At 41.6% G+C, this 15,621-nt stretch overlaps 1 long non-coding RNA gene across 1 annotated transcript; it reads right to left on the bottom strand.

Moving 5' to 3' along the window:
• Window positions 1-6,287: 6,287 nt before the first annotated feature.
• Window positions 6,288-9,802, bottom strand: LOC135984246 (uncharacterized). The gene is made up of 2 exons (XR_010602169.1): window positions 9,698-9,802; window positions 6,288-8,542 (listed from the first exon to the last, which is right to left on the bottom strand). It is a non-coding gene; the product is annotated as an uncharacterized LOC135984246 (long non-coding RNA).
• Between the last annotated feature and the right edge of the window lie 5,819 nt (window positions 9,803-15,621).

Here is a 15,621-nt window from a genome sequence, read left to right as displayed (position 1 = left end):
TTTGTATGAAAGCAGAAGACATCCCCCCTTCCCCCTCCAACCTATTCAGTAGTAAAAGAACAAGTCTGCAAATAATATTTAAATGTGACTATATCAAGATGAAAATTGATGGTAATAATGCTTGTTGCAATTTGGACTAGTTTGTTTTGCTTCAGTGTTATGAAACTAATATTGTGAAATGAACAAGTGAAAGAAACCTAACCCACAAAAAAGGGTTCATGTTACTGACTGAGGAAAGAAAATTGTCCAGACATTTAAAAAAAATAAACATGCTGGGATCTTTTAACTTATATCTGTAGTTATTACTAACTGCATACTGATTTAACATCTAAATACACCTCTACCCCGATATAACGCGACCCGATATAACACAAATTCAGATATAACGCGGTAAAGCAGTGCTCGGGGGGGGGGGGGCCTGCGCACTCCGGTGGATCAAAGCAAGTTCGATAGAATGCAGTTTCACCTATAACGCGGTAAGATTTTTTGGCTCCCGAGGACAGCGTTATATCAGGGTAGAGGTGTACTGTGCAAAACTGCCAGCTGTGAAACTTGGAAACTAGCCATTGATGAAGAGTGGGAAGATTAATTACAATATAAATACAATAGTTCACCTGTACTGCATACACATATTGCTAGTAGATGTACATTTTGCAGACAAGGAACAAAACATACAGGGCATTACTAATCTGCTTCCAATTACTTGAAATTCACTTACTTGTAGTCTAAATAACCCAGCTGTATAATACAATGATAATCAACATTCTGAGCTTCTTGGAGACCTAAGGTCACATTCAGAGGTGAACTGTAAGGTGATATAAATTAGATTCCCTTAGACCAATTTATATCCACTGAAATGTGAATGAGTGCAAACAAATGTAAATTAGCATAACATACCAAGGCAAGCTAAACTGATTTAAACAAGGATTAAACTGTTTTAAGTGAATCTACATTAAGGGTAATGAGCTGGTTTAACTGGGTCAATTTTAAATCTATTGAGGTCACAAGAGGACTATGTGTGAGCTTACACAAACACCTGTCAGCACTATGCCTGGCCTTAGTGCCTCACTTTCATGAGCACTAAATTCACACACAAAATAGTTTTAAGAGACATTTATATGAGACTGAAGACTGTCTAAATATGTAAAGTATCAAGGGGACCAATGCCATATCTTTCTTCATGTGATCATCCAGGGACAGTTTGCCTGAATAGAGTAGAAAAACCAGGTCCAAGATTTGTTTATTATGCCTCTCTTACCAAATTATTTCAATTAACAATGAAGATTATTGAAACTAAGTGAGAAATCAAAACATATTTACTTCTCCCTCTCAATATAGTATACACTACAGAGTAACAGATTAAAAATGAGAATTGCAAGACTGATCTAATAGAATATTCAAATTAAAATATTCCCAATATAGATGTTCCCCCAAAGAAGTTGTTATAATATAAAATGGGCATTTTCCCCCAAAACGATCAGTAATTTAGATAACTAATCTTCCTTTGTACTATTATCCTGTTCCTATGATCCATACAAAGTGGGGCATTTCTGAGTGCTCATTGACTGCAAAGTCAGGTCCTGGTTAGCAAGTATAATCTGTTGCAGAGCAAAGTTTATTAAACATTTTTGTTGTTCAAAGTTGCTGTATTTTGTTTCCAGGCTCTTCAGGGAGTACAGGGAGAAATGCCATCTAACCTTCGTCTTGCTTTAGCTAGCAGAAGAAAAAAAGAGATTGATTTAACAACTTTCTAGTTATGCATTTAATTTATAAATAACAACCACATTTTCCTTTCTTTTGTTGCGTCGTAAAATTAATCATTTTAATAAAACTTGTTATGTAAACAAAAGCCAAAGGTGTGATTGGCCACAGCTGAAATTCAGAAGAAAAGCTATTGAACATTGTGCACTGGACCCAACTGAAATCAGGCCAATAGTTTTTATAATTTCTAGGTCCCGGGTTCAACTCTGGGCTAGATCACAATAGCGATAGGATGTCTATCATCTGATTTCTGGTTGGTGGCCCACCTAAATGAGCTGGCATCTTGGCTCATTTCCTAGTAGACAGATGTCTGAATCTCAAGAGTTACCATATTAACATCAGAGGGCAGTGTATGGGTACATCTATACTGCATATGAAGATATGATTGCAGTATGGGTAGGCATGTCTATGCTAGCTTTAATCCAGCTACTGCAGGTAACCAGTGAAGATGTGGCAGCATAGACCCCAATGTGGGTCAGTAACCTGAGTCCATACCCAGCGGGCTTTTACTGAGGTGGCTAGCCTATGCTGCCATGTTCTCACTACTGCTGGTACCTGTGCAATCTAGATTAAAACTAGCACAGATATGCCTATGGGCACTGCAATCACACCTTCACTTGCAGTACAACTGTGCCGTGTGAGACCCAGGACTGATCATGGGGATCTCCCTTTAGAGGTCAGGATCCTTCCAGGTCAGGATGGAGACATATTGGCAGGACAATGTACAGAAATCTGTACAATAGCTATTTAATCTGTGAGTCATATAACTTACTGGTTATGTGAATAAACCTAATATTTCCTTCTCCAGTGCCAGCAATCTGGCATCTTAAACAAAGCCTAAAATCACTTTATGAAGAAAAGTGGTAGATCTTGATAGATATAATCTTGTATGGATTTGTGTGTGAAGCACACAGAACATTTTTTATGGAGTGTTTATTTTTTAATCCTTCCCATTTGCACCAATCACTCGAGAGCAAAAGAACATAATCTTCATTTCTACAAAGAAAAGCAATCTAAGGGAAGGTGGGTTTTTTTTTTAAAGTCTTACATAAATTATGATTTACATTACCTGAGCATAAGATCACATGGTTGTGAGAATTTTATTCTGCAATACATTATAGGCAATGCAGCAGTGATGTCCAATATTAAGGTCACCTTTGCCTAACACTTTTGCCTATACACCATTTTCACTTGTTAATAACATGCGAAAAAGTTTGGGTTGGAAAGTGACAGAATTAAAATTCTGTCCTTGAATGAATGTGCAGAACTCCCTCTGCAGTCAATGGGAGTTGTGTGTGCATGTCAGAAGGCGCCACGGTGTTGAGTACTTAAGGTTAATATTTTTTATCTAAATGGAAGTAATTTTTATGAGACCATCCAAGGTGATTAATAAAATTCTCTTTTGTGGACTGAAAATGGAAATTCGAGGGCAGTTTCGCCAAGCTGCACTTTGCCAAAGACTGGAGAGGGTGTGGCCAGATTCATGGCTTTTTCATGGTGCTGGTGAGGCATAAAACAGCTGGGTATAATATGGGGAGATCTTCTCCTAATTGTTTCCCAGGGACCCATTATCTATAGGTCATTGACATAACATGAAATACCATAATGATTGGTAATCATACTGCTGCATATTTAGGGAATCCCTATTGGCTAGACAGATGTACAGTTTAATGCTGTACTGCAAACCTTTAGGAAATGTTGATAAAACAGTTACTATGTATGAATATTTAATTATCATGCACTGGAGAATTACAAAATATATGCCTGGATTTCCTTAACTTTAAACACAAAGATTTCCAGTTCACAAGACATTAAGACAGCCGTCTAGCAACTTTGCAGAAAGTCAGATGCCAGAACTATTCTCAGCAGTTTCAACCTACTCTGCAGAAAGTGCTGTTTAGAATTTTAGCTGTCACAATGCATCATATCTGAGAGTGTTCCAGAAAACCCATAGCCAATAGGAATAGAATAGCTCCCATGGACTAGGGTGACCAGATGTCCCGTTTTTAAAGGGACAGTCCTGTATTTAAGCCCTCCTGCAGGTATCCTGACTTTTCCTTAAAAATGGGCAAATTGTCCCGTATTTTCTGTCTTTCCCCCCTCCACCCCCGGAGTACTGGTGGGTCCTGCTGCTGGCCAGATCCCTGCTCGCCAGCCAACCCTCCCATCAGCGGTGAATGGGGAGTGGTCTAATGGCTGACGATGGGTTTAGGTGTGCAAGGCTGGTGGCAGGGCAAAGATGCAGCACGTGGGGCAGGCCGCTCTCCCCGCTGGTCCATCAGCGCAACCCCCACTGTGTGCCAGCTCTCAGCTAGGGGGGCCCTGTCCCATTTCCAGCTGGCACTGGCTGCATGCTGCAGTGGCTGGTGCGTGTGGGCAGGCGCCAGGAGGCAACCAGTTACATGTCACCTCTTCTGCCCACCCATCAGCCCTTTACATGCTCCCCCTCTTACTATTCTCTCCCTGCTTTGCCCCTCTGCCCCCCCCGACCTGCTGCTCCTCCATAGCCCCACCTACGAGGCGCATCCTGCTCCCAGCGCTGCGCAGACAACCAGCCCCTGGTTGGAGTGCTCAGCTCACCAACAGCAGGCTCCTTCCTCTTCAGCACGGGGCACTGGCCAGGAGAAGCTGAGCCCTGCATGTGCCAAAGCCCCGCAGAGTGCTGGCATGGGAAGCCTCTCTGCCCTTCAGCTAAGCTCTGCAGTGGCGGGGCAGGGAGGGAAGTGATTTCCAGCCTGTTCGTGCCCTGAACCTGCAGGCTCCACAGCAGCCCCTTGGACAGGGGCTTAGCACCCTCTTCACCTGCCTCCTCCCACACCGCCCTGGCTCCTGCCCCCAGGGAGGGTGGGGCTGCTCCATCCCCATGGCACCCTCCTCTGCTGAGCCACCTCTCTGGCCGGGTTCGCTGAACGCCCTGCAGTCAAGTTCCCAGGGCCCTGGTGCACAATGCATGCTTAGGGCTTAGCCCCTTCCTGCCTGTGCTGTAGCTGGGGGGTGGGGATGGGAGGCAGTGCGGTGATGACAGGAGGCGGCTGGGTTATGTTGGTGCGGGTGGCCAGCAGCAGCCTGGAGGTGTTAACTGCCTTTCCACACTATGTGGGCAGGAAGGGACAAGCTGCTTCCAGACATAGACGGGTGGGGGAAGAGTTGAGCTCAGCAAAGACACAGACCAGATCATCCCCTGTGGCTGGAAGCAGCTCCTGTACCTTCCTTCCTGCACAGTGCCTAAAGGCTGCTGCTGGCCATATTCTGGTGTGAACCCTGGCAGAAATCTGCGGGGGAGGGGAGGGGTGTGACCCTGCATGCCTCAGGAAGATGTGGTGCCAGGTACCAGGAAAGGTGGGTCAGTCCCAGGAGCCCAGCCAGGCATGGAGGGTGGATAGCACAGGGCAGGGAGGGTGGGGTTGGTTGGTCACCCCACCCTATGTGAGAAAGTTATATGGGAGTAGGGGGGGAGAGAGTAGGGGTGTGTATGTCACCCCTCCCTGTGTGAACCCTAAAGCTTAAAGAGAAGAAGGTAAATAAAAAGAATCCAACTACGTAGTATTTGTTTTTAACGGGGGCTCAGTCAACTTGATGTTAATTTGAATGTTTGTACTGCATAGTTGGACTCGCTTGAGCACAAGTAATTTTACCAGGTGTCCCGTATTCAGCATAGGGAGATATGGTCACCCTACCATGGACTCTAGCTTAGTTGATATGTATGTATTTTTAGAACTCATTAACCCTTTAATAGGTTAAAATAGAACATTATGCAAAGCATATACCGGACACTAGTTTTCAGTTAAATGTGTATAATGAACATTTATTTAGTACCCAGAATAATGATTATGGTCGGATTAAAAGCTAGTTTTTAAAAGGTCTATTCTAAAGTTGCACAGGAAAATAAAATTGCATTTTCTGCTTCTATCTAATATTCTGGGGGGAAGAGGGAAATGCAGCCACTGAGATTAACATGTGCATATTTATTTATGTTGCAGTAGTGCCCTAGGCTACAGTCTAGATCAGGGCCCACTGTAGTGGGCGATGAACACAGTTACTGCTACATTGTTGATTGTTTACAGATTGCAAAGAAGATGAGACACAGCCCTATGGTCTGCATCCAGCTGTAGGATCATGTGACTGTGCTGTGGCCTGCATTATATCTTACCCAATCAGATCTTCAGACAATAACTTGCTGCAGGGCCCCCAGCTGGACTAAGCCGTTAAGAATCCAGCCAGTACATTTGGGAAGAAAAAAGAAACAGGAGAAGAGAGAACAGAGATAAAGGAGACTAGAAGGAGATAAAAATACCAAGAGAGGAAATCAAAGAGAGATAAGAGGTTGGAAGAAAGCAGGTAGACCAAAGGCCCAGTTCTGATCTCTGATAAGAAAGTGCATATTATTGCTGCATGTCTTATCTGCTGTGGTCACAAGCAAAGTACTTTACAAGATTCATGGTGGTGTATGCCTGCATTTTGGAGATCGGAATCAAACACTAATAAAAGAAAGGAGGAATGTGATTGAGAAAGCTGCCACGCTTATCTTGTTAAAATTGGTTGTGTGCATTACCTTCCTTTGCTTTATTTACCAGTCAAATACAGTTAAAAATTGTCAAACTGATTTTTCCTTCCAGAATTTAACACTAAAATTATCATCATAAGATTATTTTACAGCTGAGGTATAAGCCCACAAAAATAGTTTCAAAATGGAAATACCAGCAGAAACTTTCACTATAAAGCTAGAGTAATAAAAAGTTATAAAACACAATGAACGATCCTTAATGATTAATTTTAAATTGTTTACTATATAGGGAAATAACACAATCTGCTGAAGATGCCAAAACACAGGAGTTAATATACTGTATCTGGTTTCCACTAATTTTCACTTAAATTGAAGGAATGGCCCATATAACTCTTAAATACAGAATCTGTGCAGCATCATTTATTGCAGGCAGTTCAAACATGTTGATTCCCTTGCTATGATCAGCTCTTCAGGGGCTGCATGACGATTTTTGCTTCCTCAGAATAATGCTGGAAAAACCACTTTATAATAACCTGTAGACAACTGATCGATCTAACTGATCGATCTATGTGTCATAATAGCAATTTTACATTGATGGGACAATTAGAACTTTCAGTCTTCTTTAAGGACACCTAAGCTTCCAGCCACAAAGAAAATGGAGACCCTATTGTATTTCCATTCTCTGAGGACTTCTGTTTATTAGAATATATGAAACCAATTTCAGACCCATCTTTAACTGTCAGTACTTAAATCAGTGGCCTCAACAGCAAACAGACTAAAATAATAATTCTCTGTGACCAGTAATAGAAGCTACATACTTTTTAAATGTCACCATATGCGCCGTTTTATACACTTCAAAAAGCAACATTCCCTCCCCTAATGCATACGCATGAATAACAGAGACATTTGTTTATCTTTTAAAATGTCACTTTCAATTCCTCTCCCATTAAAAAACACCCTGGAGGTTTCAAATCAGTTTGAAAGAAAATAATGTGTGTGTTTAAGTGAACAATACTTTGTCAGACTAGGGCAAAGAACTGGAGATTTCTGTAGGAAACATCATGAATTGGCAGCGAGATGAATCAAATGGCCTGATAGCTCTTTTTCCATCTCTAACATTTATGATTCTAGAAAGCCCTCGATTGTAACTCTCTGCATTTTAAAAGCATTATTGACCGCATGATTGCTAGTGCGCTCAACTCCAGCTAGACAGGGGTCAGCAACCTTTCAGAAGTGGTGTGCCGAGTGTTCATTTATTCACTCTAATTTAAGGTTTCGTGTGCCAGTAATACATTTTAATGTTTTTTAGAAGGTCTCTTTCTATAAGTCTATAATATATAACTAAACTGTTGTTGTATGTAAAGTAAATAAGGTTTTTAAAATGTTTAAGAAGCTTCATTTAAAATTAAATTAAAATGCAGAGCCCTCTGGACTGGTGGCCAGGACCTGGGCAGTCTGAATGCCACTGAAAATCGGCACGCGTGCCATAGGTTGCCTACCCCTGAGCTAGAATATATGGGTTGAACCAAAAAGTAAACCATCTTGCCATGCTGGACAGTTTGGGTTTTGCCATGAGTCCCAGGTATAGCACACTGCAGTAGCGCTTCCTGAAGATAACTAAGGCATGTTACCACCATGGCCACAACTTGGTCTGCATCTAAAAGGAAGGGCATAGGCTAAGATTTTCAAATGGATGCTTACATTTAGGCATCTAAAGCCATATTAGGCACTTAAGTAAATGGCTTGATTTTCAGAAGTGAATTAATTTGATCTTTACAATGCTTATGGTAAGTATTCCTTAAACTGCATATTTTGTAGGAAAAAACCCTCATCCCTTGATTAACTATATTACAAAGGATTGAACAGATTAACAATAAGCAAAACATTTACAGATTAACAAACTACACAGGATTATGCATAACATGAAGTTCAGCAACAACCTTGGATTAGATTTAAACCTATAATTCCACTTTGAGGCAGATATCTTAAAATATTAATAAGAGCTAGTCTTCTCAGTTTCAGTCCTCATTCAGGCATTCACAATAAGATCATCATTCATGTTTGACTGTCCCAGAAACACAGTGTGCAAGGTTGTGCTATTTATAAGTTTCTCCTTTTGGCCATGTACATTTAAAACAGTTAAAGCTGCAGGAAGAAGTAGCCAATTCATTCCTAATAAAGTTCCAATCTATATATTTACCAGCACAAACAAAAATAAACTCAAGCTTTCAATGCATCAGTTGAAGTACAGTTTGCTTCAATTGACTGGAAATGAACCTAAAAAAGAAGGGCAAAAAACAACAAATGTAAGAGCTTATTTTCTAAACTGATAATCCATATAGTCATTAAGGAATAAGGAGCCAATCCTGTTCTCAGTGAAGCTAATGGCAATATTATCTTTATGTTCTTTAACTATGTTCCAGCAGATTTACGTAGAAATCTTTCAGGCTTATTATTATTTGTATTAAAGCACTTAGAGGTTCCATCTGAGATCAGGGAACCATTGTGCTACGTGCGGTACATAGTAAGAGACAGTCCCTTCTATAGAGTTCACAGTCTAACAAGACAGAGAAAGTATGGGGAAGGTGTATTGGAAGAGGAGAGGTGCAGAGGCACACAGAAGTACCTTGCACAAGATCACAAAGCAAGTCTGTGTCCAAGCATGTAGTAGAAGCCATTCTCCCTGAACCCTAGTTCAGGGCCTCATCACTAGACCAGACTACCTTTAGTCATTCAGATTATATTTTTATGCTCCTAGCAACCATTTGTTTTTTACCATGCAAGATAGTGTCCTGGAGTTATATTTCTACCTTTATGGAACAATGCCTTTGGTTGTGAACGAGTATCGGGACATTAATCTTTTGTAACAGCTTATTGAGAAAACAAATAAGCAAAACCACTGTGTCCACAGTGAGAAAAATGGATGGCATGAAACAAAGAGTCACCGTGACCACAAATATCACTCAAAGACACAACATTAGCAGATCTTGAAAACTAATGTTAAAATCCCTGGAATATGTAAAAAAAGATCCAGTCAGAGTTTTGTTGTTGCTTTATTATGACGGTTTGTGAGTAGGTGCCTTTCCCAATCTACTAAAACACAGTCTACACAGAGTGTGGTTTGGTTTTATTAACAGAGAAATTAACAAGGTAAATTTAGTTCAAGCCTTCTCCCCAGGCTTGACTTGCTAGGATCCCTACCTCAGGACTGCTCAGCTACTGTAGTCTCAACCTTTCCAGATTACTGTGCCCCTTTCAGGAGTCTGATTTGTCTTGCGTACCCCCAAGTTTCACCTCACTTAAAAACAACTTGCTTACAAAATCAGACACAAAAATACAGAAGTGTCACAGCACATTATTACTGACAAATTGATTACTTTCTCATTTTTACCATATAATTATAAAATAAATCAATTGGAATATTGTACTTACATTTCAGTATATAGCATACAGAGCAGAATAAACAAGTCATTGTCTGTATGAAATTTTAGTTTGTACTGACTTTTAGGGAGGTAAATATCTGTTTAAAAAGTTAACCGTTTAAAAGATTAAAATGTCATTTAAATGGTTAACTGATTAAAAGGAGAGGGGATGTGGCCTCTGCGGTTGGGGCTGCTCTGGCCAGCCAGCCTAGGGGGCTGAGAGCTAATGTTTAGGGTCAATTAACTAGTAAGACTAATGCTTACCGGTTAACCGTTTAGTATTTTACATCCTTACTGACCTTGCTAGTTCTTTTTCTGTAGCCTGTTGTAAAACTAGGCAAATATCTAGATGAGTTGATGTACCTGTTGGAAGACCTCTGCGTACCCCTGGATAAGAAACACCGCCTTAAGGCTTAGGTCTTTTCACTCTCTAGCCCAACTCCTGTACATATGTATGGGGTAATGAAGCACCTGTGCCAATGAATTAGTAGGTCCCACTTAACATTTCTCATCGGAATGAAAACCACCTGCTAACTGGGTGGGTTCACAAGAAGACATTGCCACTTTGTTACACAGCTACATCTAAACTTGTAACTGGGGGAGGGAGGGAAGGTGGTTCCCAGCTCAAGTAGACAGTCCGACTAGCTCCCATAGAGCTAGCATTCTAAAAATAGTAGTGCAATCGCAGTAGCACAGGCAGCAGAAAGTGGGGGCATGAGCTAGCCACCCCGAATACCCAAACCTGCCGAGACCCTGTAGGTATGTACTCAGGTAGCTAAGCCATGCCCCGCTTGCTCTTGCCCATGCTATTGTTTTTAGTGCACTAGCTTGATGAGAGCTAGTGTGAGTATGTCTACTCGAGTTGGGAATCACACCCCCAGCTCCAAGTCTAGATGTAGCCTAAGAATACGTCTACACTGCGGGCAGGGGTGTGATCTGCAACTCATGAAGGTGTACCCATGCTAGCTGTAATCTATCTAGCTCACTAAAAATAGTGAGGGCTGGAACATGAGTTCCACAAGCCTGGCTGATTCCCCTCTGGGCTCTTATTCACTTATGCAGCCTGCACTGAAGCCTGGATCATTTTAAACTAGTTTTAGTTTAAGATAGCTATCTTAAAGCTAGCACGGAGCTGAAAGTCACACCCCAGCTGCATTGTAGATATACCCTAAATCTAGCCAGTTCCCCACTGCCATACAGCCCTTCATCACACATTATCACCCTTCTCAACTTACTCCTCTAACCCAAATCTAGCAGGGAAAGTCATTATGCAGTCCAGTGACTAGAAATTGAAGCTAGACAAATTCAGACTGGAAATAAGGTGTAAGGTTTTAAACAGTGAGACTAATTAACTATTGGAGCAATTTACCAAGGCTTATGGGGGATTCTCCATCACTGACAATTTTTGAATCAAGAATGGATGTTTTTTCCAAAAGACAGGTGCTGGGAATTATTTTGGGGAAGTTCTATGGCCTGTGTTGTACAGAAGGTCAGACTAGATCAGGGGTGAGCAAACTTCAGTCCACGGGCCACATACGGCCCATCAGACCATTTAATCCAGCCCTCAGCTCCCGCCGTGGAGCGGGGTAGGGGGCTTGCCCTGCTCCGGCGCTCCAGCCAGGGAGCTTGGTCGGGGGCTTGCCCCACTCCACGGGCTCCCAGGAAGCAGCTGGCATGAGCCGCCTTCTGGCTCCTACATAGTACGCGGAGGCTTTGCCAGATGGCACCGCCCTGTCCGCAGCTCCCATTGGCCATGGTTCCCATTGGCCTCGGAGCCGGAGTGGGGACATGCTTCCAGGAGCTGCTTGCCATAAGTGCCACCCGGAGCCTGCACCCCTGAGCCCCGCCTCGTGCCCCAATCCCCTGCCACAGCCCTGATCCCCCTCCCACCCTCCAAACCCCTCTCCCAGTGCAGAGTCCCCTGTTGTACCCCAAGCCCCTCATCCCCAGCCCCACCCCAGAGCCCTCACTCCCCTGTGCTCCAACAGCCTACCCCATCCCTGATCCCCCTCCTGCCCTCTGAACCCCTCGGTCCCAGCCTGGAGCCCCCTCTTGCACCCCAACCCCCTCAATCCCAGCCCCACCCCAGAGTCCTCACATACACACCCCTGCACCCTAACCTGGAGCCCCCTCCTGCACCCTGAACTCATCATTTCTGGCCCCACCCCAGAGCCTGCACCCCCTCCCACTCTCCAACCCCCAATTTCGTGAGCATTCATGGCCCGCCATACAATTTCCATACCCTGATGTGGCCCTCAGGCCAAAAAGTTTGCCCACCCCTGGACTAGATGACCACAATGGTCCCTTGTTGACTTTGAATCTACTATTTAAAACTCAACATCGCCTGCAAACAAAATGTATCATTCCTATAGCCCTTTAGGGAAATATTCTATGTCATTTTAGAAAGCTTTCTTTTCACTGACATCTTGTTTCCATTCCAAAGCTAAGTATTTCAAAATATACGGGGGGTTGTTATTAAACTACAAATCTTTTTATTTTGTAACATTTCTTTAAAACATGGCCTTCTAATTTGTGATGCAATTTTATTTTCCCCTCACATTTCTTCATGGAGGTCAGTTTTTTTAAAAACAAAAAGTACAAAAAGGAAAAAAAAAGATCATTTTATGATTCATTTTCTTTTAAATCAATTGTGTAAAACCCAATCCAATGGCCAGATAGACTTCAGTGGCATTACTCAGCTTCTGCATAATGGCAGCAGACATTGGCGCCTCAGAAATTATTCAAATCTTACTTCGTTACACCAGCTTGCTTAACGTGATTTTTCAGTGAAACGTGAACATCCTTTTAGTGCAACAAAATTTTAAATAGACTATTTTAAACAAAATTTCCTCCCCTCCCCTTCTTACACATTATCTCTCATTATTATAAAAAATAATGCTGGAAATACAAGGAAGCAAAGAAAAAGAGAAAAGTACACAAGTCATATAAATGACAAGGTTTGGTTCTACAGTACACCTCTACCCCAATATAACTCTGTCCTTGGGAGCCAAAAAATCTTACTGCATTATAGGTGAAACTGCGTTATATCGAACTTGCTTTGATCTGCCAGAGTGCACAGCTCCCCCCTCCCCCACCCAGAGCGCTGCTTTACCGCGTTATCCCGAATTCGTGTTATATCGGGTCGCGTTATATCGGGGTAGAGGTGTACTTCAGTATCTCAAGCTTAACAAAATGATTCAGAAACCAAGATCATTTTTTAAAGCTAAAAGATAGAGACTTGTGTGTCTAAATTCATGCTAGTGATACAAGGAATAACCATAAGAGTTCAATTGTAAGTAGTAGGCGTCTTTCAAAGCAATGAACAGCAGGCTGTACATATGCAGGAGAGGACTCTTGACTGAACATTTCTCAAGTAAGAGAAACTCCAATGTAGATGCAGCTGGATATTGTTGACACTTGAATAAGAAATAAATGTCTCATTGTAAAGTTCCCCAAAAGACTGATGTCAAATGAAGTTACCAGTAATGTTGCAGGAAGGATATTGCTTTAAATACAAGGAAACCAGAGGCAAATCAATCTAAACTTGCTATCCTAGATAAGTCAGAGGATGGTTATTCAAAGGTGATGTCCTTATATGTCAGAGTGGATTCTTAGTTTCCAAGCATATGCCAAGTACAGTCCTATGTAGTTCATTAATAGATAAATAAACATGAGGGGAATGGCAGTGCTTACTTTGTAATGAAAGAGGTGCTGGGGGTCAAGAAATTTTTTTACTTTCATAACTGACGTGGCAAACCCAGAGGTGCTGGGGCTATAAACTGCCAAGCCTGGAGGGGCTGAGCAAGCCCTGGCACAAATTAAGCACTGGATACAAGCAACGAGAATGACATTTGCTCTTTGACTCTTAATATAAAATCTATTCATAAATCCTCTAGCAAATGTAGCCAAGTTGTACAACACTGTGTTCAGCAAGGACATTCCCCTGTAGTTGTAAAGTACCAGAACTAATCCATACCTCTGTGCTGTGTATGAACATATCAGATCAGTCTATTATTTTAGCAAGTCTCAGATTAAGCCTGGTTGAGTCTGGTCTGTACTTGGATGGTAACTCTCCAAGCAAACCCCTTGCACTGCCGGAAATGTTGGTGATGATCTTGTTTTCCTCTGAGTCAGCACTGAACCAATATTCCAGCATGGTGCTGGGGCACAGTGTTCTTGGAGAGGCCATCTTTTGGACAAGGCTTATAATTGAGGTCTCAAACATATGAGATCACTAAGAGCCACTGGCGCTTCTCCAACTCTCAAAGAATAGAGCTGTTAGCAGCAATGCCCTAACCAAAGTCCCACTGGATAATAACATTCCTACTTTAATTGTCCCTCAGTTTTCATGATGCTCCTCAATTTCTGCTCTAAACAACTGTATAATGTTGCTGTTAGATGTAGTTTGTAAAACAGTTTGATTAAAGAGGCTATATAAAATAGTAATCATTACTACTTGTGTTGAGAAGCAGACAGCATAGCATCACAGAGTTATAGAGTTTAAGGCCTATCAGACCATCTAGTATGACATCCAGTATACCACAAGCCACCAACACCACCCATTACCCACACACTAAATTCAACAACTCAACTTAGACCAAAGTATTATAGCCTACAGACCACACCTGGAGATATTAAGTTTTTTAAGGAAATTGCAATTATAGTAATAATCTATATGGATTAAAAGGTCTGAAAGCCTCTAGGATAAATAATACCTTACCAGAATCCATCTGAATCCTAATTATTGTGTAATGTGCATCTCCCCACCTGACTGACAAAAAAACCTTACATGTGTAAAATTAATTTTAAATCTGAATGTCTCAAACATACTCCAAAAAGGAAAATGGCAAATCAGGATAGCAACCACACAGAAGCATACATCTTGCAAAAAAGATAACCCTCATATAGATCAGAGATGGATCTAACAGAAACAGAAAAAATATAGGTTTCAGAGTAGCAGCCGTGTTAGTCTGTATCCGCAAAAAGAAGAACAGGAGTACTTGTGGCACCTTAGAGACTAACAAATTTATATGTTCCATTCTATATGCATCCGAAGAAGTGGGCTGTAGTCCACAGAAGCTTATGCTCTAATAAATTTGTTAGTCTCTAAGGTGCCACAAGTACTCCTGTTCTTCTTTTTTTTAGAAAAAATATAATGGAAACTAAACCTATATCTACAATGCAACTTGTCACAAACCCATTAGTTTCTACAGATTTTAGTTTAACCTCAACTAAATAAATAATTTTAAGGCCTGATCTTGCAGCCCTTGCTCATGACATTAGTTTTAATGTTTGCAACAGATCTCAGGACTACTTACATTGAGAGTAGAAGTTAACGGGACTAACTCCCAGAAGTAAGGGTTATATGATCAGACTCAACAAATGACAACTCTATGTTCCATGCAAGTATAACTGAGTCAGTTAAAAAATATGAGAAATCATGATTTATCTCAGCCTCATGAAGATATAAGGAGATCCAGTGCCAAATCCTGCTTGCTTTACCTTGGTCATGCGATTAATTACATTGAATCAATGGAACTACTCTCAGGAGTAAGTTGAGCAAGGATTTGGTTTCTGAGCTTACATAATACCCTCCATGCATGCTGAGGATTCTCTGCATTTCACAGGATTGGGCCCTTGGGATTTAAATTTCTGAAGGAATTTCTGGAACTATTCTCAGCCTTTTGTATCTAACCATAGATTTTTACTTCAATATTCTCTGTCTGTCTTAGGTACTTGTATGGATTTATTCTCAGAATCCCTCTGTGAGCTAAGTAAAATTATCATAAGTCTCTGACCAGCAGGCTTGTACATCTCCAGTTCCTCTGTGGGTAGTTCCAGCTTTAGGATTGCCACTTTTGCATACATGAATATGTTCCCCTGGTTCCAGGAGAGATGCATGGCATTTTGAGGCTGTGCAGTAATTATGTACAA

Source organism: Chrysemys picta, chromosome 6 (assembly GCF_011386835.1).
Source record: "Chrysemys picta bellii isolate R12L10 chromosome 6, ASM1138683v2, whole genome shotgun sequence".
NCBI lineage: Eukaryota > Metazoa > Chordata > Testudines > Emydidae > Chrysemys > Chrysemys picta.
The sequence above is the reverse complement of the archived record's forward strand: the minus strand, read 5'-3'. Positions and strand labels throughout refer to the sequence as shown.